Source organism: Sus scrofa, chromosome 7 (genome assembly GCF_000003025.6).
Source record: "Sus scrofa isolate TJ Tabasco breed Duroc chromosome 7, Sscrofa11.1, whole genome shotgun sequence".
Classification (NCBI taxonomy): domain Eukaryota; kingdom Metazoa; phylum Chordata; class Mammalia; order Artiodactyla; family Suidae; genus Sus; species Sus scrofa.
Genome location: NC_010449.5, coordinates 108325387 through 108336557, shown reverse-complemented (window position 1 = coordinate 108336557; position 11171 = coordinate 108325387).

Genomic DNA, 11171 nt, shown 5'->3' with positions numbered 1-11171 from the left:
TAAACTACATAAACAGCCTACAATCCTCTAGTTTTACACTAGGTAGATTTTATACAATTTTATTAATAAATCCAGAATGTTTTACATTTAATTTTGATTTTTTTTAATTTACTTAACTCTAGTGTCTTAAGTATGTAACTTAACAAAATTGTTACACATGAAGAATCTATTTTAACAACCAAGTTTAATAATTTTATTCTGATAAAAGTCATTTTCTTTGTAGTCATGTAACTGGGATTAGATTAATGAAGACAACAATCAAATTAATTGCAAATATCTGGTATTTATGTTTTCTTAAAAAATAATCTGTCAAGAATACGGAGCACAGAAGTTTGAAAATTCTATTTTATACTTCATTCAGATTTAAAGGTCTCTTTGTTTTTTTTTTTTTTGTTTTTTTGTTTTTGCTTTTTAGGGCCGCACTCATGGCATATGGAGGTTCGCAGGCTAGGGATCCAATCAGAGCTGTAGCTGCTGGTCTACACCAGAGCCAGAGCAACACGGACCCTTAACCCACGGAGCGAGGCCAGGGATCAAACCTGCAACCTCATGTTTCCCAGTCAAAATCGCTTCCGCTGCACCATAATGGGAAATTCAAGGTCTCCTTGTTTTTATTGAAGCTTCTCTGCAATGTATTTTGAAGCAACATTTTCCAGTCCTTAAAAAGTATTTGCATTTATCAATATAAAATGACATCATTATCGCTTTCAGTAGTTTCTTTTTCGAATTTTATCTGACACTGCATTGAGTTATATGTAATTGTGAAAGATCTTTTCCTTTTAACACTTTTTTTCAGTGATTTTCTTTTGCTGCTATAAATGGCATGACATTGTTTTATGCATCTTTATATGGGTTTTATTGTGAGAAGTTTTAATCCATTTATTATTTTGCTTGATATTGTTGATCTACTGTCATCTCAGTTTTTCTCCTCCGGCATGTGTTATAAAATTCAGATTTTAACAAATACTTGATGAGTCCATGTCCAACATGCACGCTGGTACTAATGTGAACCCTCCTCGTAGCAATCTCACAGTACCTCGGTTTTCCTTAGCCTACTGCCAATATCAAGTATAAGGTGAAAGTGAGTGTAAATGGCTAGGCTTTGTTTAGTGTGGACACCCCTGTACTTCCTAGGAAATGCAAATATATTTGATGTCTCCTCCCTGGACCAATGGCTTATAACCATTTCTGTACAAATTGACTCATCTGGAAGGTTTGTACAAAAAAGCAGTGTATAGACTTCCCTCAGTCACCAAAATTATGAGCTGATTACTCTGGAATGAGATCTGAACAGGATTAATTTTGAAAACTTCCTCAGGTGATCTAATGTGCCACTAAGGTTGCAAATCCCTTTCCTTTCTCTTTCTGCAGTTTCAGCCTTGTCCTCCGCACTCAACTCTGCGCTCTGCAATCAGTTCCTTCTCATATTATAACTCCTGTGTTTGTCAACTTTCCTGCAATGATACCTCTGAACAGTATCTTCCCAAATTCCTCCAGGCTTTTAGGCATGAAGTATGTAGTCTTCTCTAGTTTCTAGCTCTGCTGTCAATTTTTCTTTGTATCAAGTCATTTGGGTATTTCAATAGGAATTCTGAAAAAAGTGAGTGAGCAGATTTAAATACCTGGGTTTAGTTGTCATTCAGAGCCATATCTTAATACAGAATTTTTATCTAACAATTAATGCTTGCTGATGTTTTGCATTCTGAGAGTAGAATAATTCCCATAGGTTGTTTATGAAAAGATAGTAATAACTAAGCATCCAAAGATTAAATTAGACATATAATTAAAATGCTTATTATTTATAAGATAATATGCATTTTATTTGGTTTTATTTGTCTTTTTAGGGCCACACCCACAGCATATGGAATTTCTCAGGCTAGGAGTCAAACTGGAGCTTTAGCTGTTGGCCTACACCACAGCCACAGCAATGCGGGATCTGAGCCATGCCTGTGACCCACACCACAGCACGTGGGCAACACCAGATCCTTAACCCACTGAGCGAGGCCAGGGATCGAACCCGCCTCCTCATGGATACTAATGGAGCTCGTTACTGGTGAGCCATGATAAGAACTTCTAATGTGCATTTTATTTGAAAGAAAAATCATAAAATCTATACAGTTTACAATGAAATTTTTATGGAAAAATATCTATATTTTCTCTAGTGGGATTCAGTTGTATTTATGATAATAACAATAGTGCAGGTGACAGTAGTATGCAATATGTATTGGTTTAAATTCAAGAAAAATAGCTGTCTTTGCATTCTCAAAATAATAATAATATTTAAAATCTACTGAGTAATTATTATAAACCAAGTCCTGATATAAATCCATTACTATTTTAACTCTTAATATAGTTATGTGAGTATTTTTGTTAAATAATGAAGAAATAGAGTTTAAATCACTTGTTTGAGGTCACAGTGTTGGACCCAGGCAGACAAGGTCTTGAACCCATGTTCTAAAACATTATACCCTGTATTGTATGAATGAATTTTATTTTATTTATTATATCTTTGGTCTTATTTTCAATGTTTGACTATAATAAATGGCTAATTTTGTTAACAAAAATAAAATGTTACTAAAAGTTAAGAACTTTTTTTAAGAGTTCCCATCATAGCTCAGTGGAAAGGAATCTGACTAGTATCCATGAGGACTCAGGTTCGAACCCTGGCCTCACTCAATAGGTTAAGGATCCGGTGTTGCCTTGAGCTGTGGTGTAGTTCGCAGATGCAGCTCAGACCCTGCATTGCTGTGTCAATGGCTAGGCCAGCAGCCACAGCTCTGATTTGACCCCTAGCCTGGGAACTTCCATATGCCATGGGTTTGGCCGAAAAAATAAAAAGAAAAAAAGAAAGAAATTTTTTTAGCCCCAAATGAATAATTATTTCAAACATTTATGTGAGCTTGAAGCAATGTTACAATATTTGTAAAAATCATTTGAAATTCTTTTTTTAAATATATAATGATTTTTATTTTTTTCCATTATAGCTGGTTTACAGTGTTCTGTCAGTTTTCTACTGTACAGCATGGTGACCCAGTTACACATACATGTATAGTTCTTTTTTCTCACATCATCATGCTCCATCATAAGTGATCAGACATAGTTCCCAGTGCTACACAGCAGGATCTCATTGCTTATCCATTCCAAAGCCAATAGTCTTCATCTATTAACCCCAAGCTCCCCATCTTTCCCACTTCCTCCCCTTCCCCCTTGGCAACCACAAGTCTATTCTCCAAGTCCATGATTTTCTTTTCTGTGGAAAGGTTCATTTGTGCCATATATTACATTCCAGATATAAGTGATCTCATATGGTATTTGTCTTTCTCTTTCTGACTTACTTCACCCAGGATGATAGTCCCTAGTTCCATCCATGTTGCTGCACATGGCATTATTTTGTTTTTCTTTATGGCTGAATAGTATTCCATTGTGTATATATACACCACATCTTCCTAATCCAATCATCTGTCAATGGACATCTGGGTTGTTTCCATGTCTTGGCTATTGTGAATAGTGTTGCAATGAACATGCGGGTGCATGTGTCTTTTTCAAGGAAACTCTTGTCTGGATATATGCCCAAGAGTAGGATTGCTGGGTCATATGGTAGTTCTATGTATAGTTTTCTAAGGTACCTCCATACTGTTCTCTGTAGTGGTCAAACCAGCTTACATTCCCACCAACAGTGCAGGAGGGTTCCCTCTTCTCCACACCCCCTCCAGCATTTGTTATTTGTGGACTTATTAATGATGGCCATTCTGACTGATATGAGGTGGTATCTCATGGTAGTTTTGATTTGCATTCCTCTAATAATCAGTGATGTTGAGCATTTTTTCATGTGCTTGATGGTCATCTGTCTATCTTCCTTGGGGAAATGTCTATTCAGGTTTTTTTGCCCATTTTTCCTTTGGGTTGTTGGCTTTTTTGCTGTTGAGTTGTAGAAGTTGCTTGTATATTTTAGAGATTAAGCCCTTGTCAGTGGCATCATTTGAAATTATTTTCTACCATTCTGTAAGGTGTCTTTTTGTTTTCTTTTTGGTTTCTTGTGCTGTGAAAATCTTGTCAGTTTGAAGATGTCCCATTGGTTTATTTTTGTTTTTATTTCTGTTGCTTTGGGAGACTGACCTGAGAAAACATTTGTAAGGTTGATATCAGAGAATGTTTTGCCTATGTTCTCTTTCAGAAGTTTGATGGTGTCTTGTCTTATATTTAAGTATTCTTAATGTGAAAACGTCACATAGAATTTCTCTGAGACAAAAAAGGAAAATTATTATTTAAAGTAGTATTTCTTTCTGCTTTTTAATGGTTGACTCTGGGTCTAGATTAAGTAGGGCAATGGAGTTGTACTCATCCTCTTGATGGGTAGACTAGACTCAGGTTAGGAATGATAGATTTCTATTGACTTCTGGTATTCTTAGAAGACTTCCCAGATATTTCTAAAAATGTAAGTACATAAACATATAAGTCTCCTAAACAACAAACATGGTGGTTTGGTCAAGGGCAGCTTGGGCAATGCCATGCCATTTCATAGGGTTATTGTATGACCTAGTTGATAACATTTTCAACTTTTCTTTCTGTCAACCAGAAGGCTTAATTTTGGTTTTATGAAAAATTAACTAAACTTACCAAATATTAATAATTAATTTATCTTCAAGGAATACAATCATTTTCATTAATATTGCCCAGAAGACCAAATTCCAGGATGACAGCAACCTGTAGTTTATACCACTTGATATAAATACTTAGCATGCTGGCAAGCACATGAAGGATTAGTCCTTTATTAAGACAGATAGTTACATTTATCATAAATTGTTTTTTAGAAGCTTTTGGGAGAAAAAAAGGAGTGGCAGATTGAAAATCAAGATAGAACTAAGAGTTTGATATCAACCCCCCAACCTGTCCATTGATTTAAATATACTTTTATAGAACACGGGCCAGCTGTTAAGCTCCTTGCTTAATATTATTGAGCAAAGATGCTGAGATAAAGTCTCGGTTCTCAAAGACTTTATGTCTAGTAGGCACAAAAGACCCATCAATTGGCAACATGTTTCATGGCATACCAGGATGCCAAGACAGTGTGATGAGGAAGCACAGAGGATGGCTAATTCTGCCTGCAAACAGTGAGACTGTTGTGACTCTTAGAGTAGGATGTTGAATATAATCACTGTTTGTCCTCTGCCCAGAGCTGTAGGACAGTAGTGATTTGAAAGTTATCATTGAAAGTAACAAGCTATTAAATAACATTATCTCTTACCATATATTTCTTTGAGTGTGTGTGGAAATGGCATTTTTTTTCTTTTTTTTTTTCTTTCCTTTTTATTTCCCCAATACATTTATTTTTTCTACTGCATAGAATGGTGACCCAGTTACACATACATGTATAAGTTCTTTTTTCTCACATCATCATGCTCCATCATAAGTGACCAGACAGGAGTTCCCGTCGTGGCGCAGTGGTTAACGAATCCGACTAGGAACCATGAGGTTGCAGGTTCGGTCCCTGCCCTTGCTCAGTGGGTTAACGATCCGGCGTTGCCGTGAGCTGTGGTGTAGGTTGCAGACGCGGCTCAGATCCCGTGTTGCTGTGGCTCTGGCGTAGGCTAGTGGCTACACCTCCGATTCAACCCCTAGCCTGGGAACCTCCATATGCCGTGGGAGAGGCCCAAGAAATAGCAACAACAACAACAACAATAACAACAACAACAAAAAGACAAAAAAAAAAAAGTGATCAGACATAGTTCCCAGTGCTACACAGCAGGATCTCATTGCTTATCCATTCCAAAGCCAATAGTCTTCATCTATTAACCCCAAGCTCCCCATCTTTCCCACTTCCTCCCCTTCCCCCTTGCAACCACAAGTCTATTCTCCAAGTCCATGATTTTCTTTTCTGTGGAAAGGTTCATTTGTGCCATATATTACATTCCAGATATAAGTGATCTCATATGGTATTTGTCTTTCTCTTTCTGACTTACTTCACCCAGGATGATAGTCCCTAGTTCCATCCATGTTGCTGCACATGGCATTATTTTGTTTTTCTTTATGGCTGAATAGTATTCCATTGTGTATATATACACCACATCTTCCTAATCCAATCATCTGTCTGATTATCATAGAAATGCAAATCAAAACTACCATGAGATACCACCTCATATCAGTCAGAATGGCCATCATTAATAAGTCCACAAATAACAAATACTGGAGGGGGTGTTGAGAAGAGGGAACCCTCCTGCACTGTTGGTGGGAATGTAAGCTGGTTTGACCACTACAGAGAACAGTATGGAGGTACCTTAGAAAACTATACATAGAACTACCATATGACCCAGCAATCCCACTCTTGGGCATATATCCAGACAAGAGTTTCCTTGAAAAAGACACATGCACCCACATGTTCATTGCAGCACTATTCACAATAGCCAAGACATGGAAACATCATTGACAGATGATTGGATCTTACCATATATTTCTAACATCATAATGGTAAATATGTGTATAGATTTTGGCTCCATATTACAAAGAAGGTCAAACATCAGTGATGACTAATTTTTATTGTATTTGCCTTGGTGTTCAGTGTATAGGCCAGCAGTGTCCTGGTGAGTAGTAAAAGGCATACATGATATATGAAGGAGTGTATCTAAACTTCTATTACTAGATTTCTATTACTCCAAACAAATTACCACAAACTTTGTGTAAAACAATAGAATTTTATTAGCCCACATAGTCTGTGACTCAGGAGTTTGGCCATTGGTTAGTTGAGTAGTCTGCACAGTCTCACCAGGCTGAAACCAAGGCGTCAGCCTGGACAGGGATTTCACCTGAGGCTCATAGGCCCCTCCCAAACTCATATTGTTGGCAGAATTCAGTTCCTTGTGCTTGCAGGACTAGGGTCCTGTTTTCTTGCTCTCTTTTAACTCGAGGATATTCTGTGCCCCTAAAATCCTGCTGCCATTTCTGTCCACTTATACGATGTGTATACATCAGAAGAGCAGGGATACAGCAAAAGCTTTAAAATAAGTGTTACCTTGTCATTTGAGAAACTCATAGATTATTGGATCATTTGTATAAAATAAGAATGTTGATAAAACTAAAAAATTGAGGAAGAGAAATATTTAATTAGAGAGTCTGCAAGATGCCTCAATAAGAAAAATTGATTGAAACTGAAGTACCAAAATATAAATTCAAGGAAAGGAGATCAGTCGACATGTCTACTCTGATCTTAAGAATTGAGGCCTCCCTGTGAGTAAATTCCCCCATTCTCTGTCCTTTACTTCTTTCCAGTGCGAAGCCTGCTAAAATAAATTATTTTTCATACCTCTATTTTGTATTTTCGAGTAAATTATTATCCACGTGATCATTCTGAAACAAATGTTTTCACTTTTCTCTTTCTCTTTTTTTCTTTTTTGTTGGCTGTACCCAAAGCATGTGGAAGTTCCAGGACTAGGGATTGAGACCACACCACAGCAGAAACCCAAGTCACAGCAGTGACAATACCAGATCCTTAATTTCCTGAGCCACATGGAAATTCCAAACATTTCATTTCTATATGAGACTGAAATGAACCTCTATTTTCTCAGCAAAGAGGATAAGTCAAAAAGACCAACCTAAAATATCGAGTCTATTAAATATTCAACCATTATCATGTCAAATGGTTTTAAAATTAAATAACTGTTCTTAGGATTAATGGAAGAAAAACATTCAACATGTCATTTTTTTGCCTTTTTTATTTGTATTTTTGCCACCTTTCAAGGAGCTGTATTTATTTTTCAGTTAAAACAGGTGCAAAGGCATATGAGAAAGATGTGTCCACATAGGTACAACATATTAGCTAGTTGATTGACAATGGTTATTTCCCAGTTGATGGGTTACACTTTTAAATTTGTAATCTTAAATCAGCCTGAATAGGTGCAGCTCTTCCAAAATAAGCCATGTTATTGTAGACACTAAAGCTGTCAGTACCTGATGAAAAGAAAATGAAGCCTATGTTGTTGGCTTATTAACGTCTCCACCATATACTCAATGTCTTATACTTCTCTCCAGTATTTCATTTAATAATGCACAAAATGAGTGCAAGAATACACGTGCATCTTTCTGGAGCTCTATGCAGGAGGTACCTAAAGAAGGGCTATTTATAAATGCCTTTGGTCTTCCCAGGCAAAGGTTGGAGCCAGTTTATAATGAAATGCTCCCTATGTCTCTCAGGATGTAAGGTAGAGGTCAGCAACAGAGGACACAGTGGCCATGACAACTAAAAGATCTAATAAACATCTACATGAATGTTTGAAAAAATTATAGAGCAACCTTCTCACCCAGACTGAAGAGTTGAAAATATTAAGGTGGAGTCATCAGACTCTCATTAACAAACTCACCATGTAGAAAGGTGTAAGATTTGAAGTCATTAGTATCATCTTTGTTCTATTATTCCTCCTGATTTTAGGATGGAAGAAGCTTATTTTGTTAAAACTGAATCAATTTTATATTGTACTTTAATGCAATTTTCAAAAATTGCCCCATTTTAAAATTTAAAGAATAACATATATGGATACAGATTAGATACAAATTAAATGCAGATTTTTTTCATTGCAATCTTATATGACATTTTTATTGTTAAGTTATAGTTCCACAATTTCCCATGAACTGAACAATGCAAATGTCTCAGAAATGGTATATTTGGATATGGAGCACAAGTGTTTATGCCTGAGTTTTTGAAGATACTATTTATGTCAAAATGACTATTTCATTTCAATTTGTGAAGTATAAACTAAGCCGTTTAGGGAGGTTATTTCTCATAACCTTCAATTCATTCAGCCTGACCAATAGCTTAACAACTCTATGAAAACTAATCAGAAGTTAAGGGAGAATAAAAAGGCTTTCAATAGAATTTATTTTTTCTTTCCAGCCTTCTAACATAAAGTGACAACTGAATGTCAAGGAAAAGAAAACAATATCTACACGCATGGTTCAGAAAAATCTCCACGGTACTGAGAGAGGAGTGTTTTCAAGCTGATTTTCAGTTTTATATGATTGCTTCTAACACTTCCTAATCAGAAATTTACATTGAATGGTACAGAAAAATTACAAGGAATACCTTATTTCCAATTTTATTTTGATTTTGTAGTCTACTTACTCTTAAAGATTTAAATAACATTCACTGCAAATAATGCTACCAAGTCCTGCCAAAATAAGTGGACCGAAGATGTCAATAATCTGGGTTGAGCAGTTCACACTCAGATCCTTTGGGGAATTTTCTTTAGGTGACAGATGCTGAATCAGACCCGCCTGGTGCTCATACATCACAAATAGGATAAGTATAATTGTATGACTGTATAAAAATTAATGTATAGAGCTTCCTCATATGCTGATGATTTTTTACATATCACCTTTTTACTTTATTTATTTATTTATTTATTTTTGGCCACCCCAGGGGCATATGGAGTTCCTGGGCCAGGAATCAGAACAGGGATCATATCCAAGCTGCAGTTGTGAACTAGGCCACAGCTGTGGCCATGCAGGATCATTAACCCACTGTGCTGGGCTGGGATTGAACCTGCTTCCCAGTACTCCAGATGCCATTGTGCCACAGCAGGATCTTCTTACATGTTTTTGTACCACCTTGGGATTTATCAATTTCCCTTCCTGGACTCATCTTATGGATTATTTACAGTTATGGAATTTCTCTTTTTTTCTCCTTTGTCTACCTAACCACATTAAAGTTCTAATGGGATCCAAGGGTGGGGCCTTCAAGAGAGAAGCTGAAAATCCCATGAGAGCTGATCTTTGACATTTAGTAGGGTTAGACAGGAGACCAAAGTAGGTGAACCAGAGATGGATATTCAAACTGCAGTCAATGGCCAAATAAGCCTTAATGGAGCTATTTAGAATATTGATGGCAGGGTAATTTCAAGAGAGAGCTGTCACAATGGAGTTATTGACAGTTTGCAAAATCCAGCAACAATGACAGGGACAACACACATAACTAGGTTGTTCCTATGGTGTGATATGTGCTGTTGTTGCAGTCGTCTAGCAAAGGAACCACCCCTTACAGTTTGCTCAGGACTAAGGGACGTCACAGATCTGGGAATGTCAGCGATGTCAGTGAAAAAACTGGAAAAGTCCCAGGCAAACCAGCATGAACTGGTCACTATACTTCCAGTTTCTCTAGTTTCTTTTTCAATATTTGAAGTTGGTTCTTCTAAGGGATTCTGTGACCTGCCTCAGTCATTCCCTAAAGATCCTTTTCCTGTTGAAATTAGCAGACATCTGTTTCTGATTTCTACATTACTGAACCCTCGCTGGTATAGAAACTGTCACAGCACATGGGTTACAGGCAAGAAAACTTCAGGGAAATCAGATAATCTGGTATTTTTTATCTGGCTAAGCGAAAATGCATTTTCTATTCGGGGAAGGGATTATTAGGTGGAACAGAAAGTTAAGTTCTCCCTGGTGATAACCTGGAATCAAGTGCTCTCTGAGGACTGGCTTTGAGGAAAGCGAGTGGCCACTGCTCCAGGAAAGCAAGAAGGACATGAAACTTTAAGGAATGATTATTGAGTGGTATCTGAAAAGTTCTGCAGAGCTGAAAAGAGAGAAGGCCATGCCCTAATCTCTGAATGCTCAGTAAAATAATAATAATTAACTAAAATTGGGAATTTTCCAGGACTATGATGAACTCGATTGCTAAGCAGATGAGAAATAAAGAATGAAAATCTAAATGCAAAGTTCACGCTTACATGGTGTTGTATTTTAAAACGAGTCAAGGGAGTTCCCATTGTGGCTCAGTGGAAATGAAATCTGAAAGCATCCATGAGGACACAGGTTCGTTACCTGGCCTTATCCTTGGCCTCGCTCAGTGGGTTAAGGATCCTGTGTTGCCATTAGCTGTGGTGTAGATTGCAGACAACTCAGATCCTGAGTTGCTGTGGCTGTGCTGTAGACCAGCAGCTGCAGCTCCGATTTGACCCCTAGCCTGGGAACTTCCATATGCTACAGGCACAGCCATAAAATGAAAAAAGAAATAATAATAGCAATAAAATAAAAGGTGAGACATGCACAGGTAAGTAACAATACTTAGCTGATTACAGAGACTGTAGGGAAAAAACAGAAGAGCATTCCACAGAGGTCCTGCTTGGTTTTTATAACCAACCTTTGCAGGGACTTGGGGCATCTTGCCCAATTTCTGTTCTAAAATT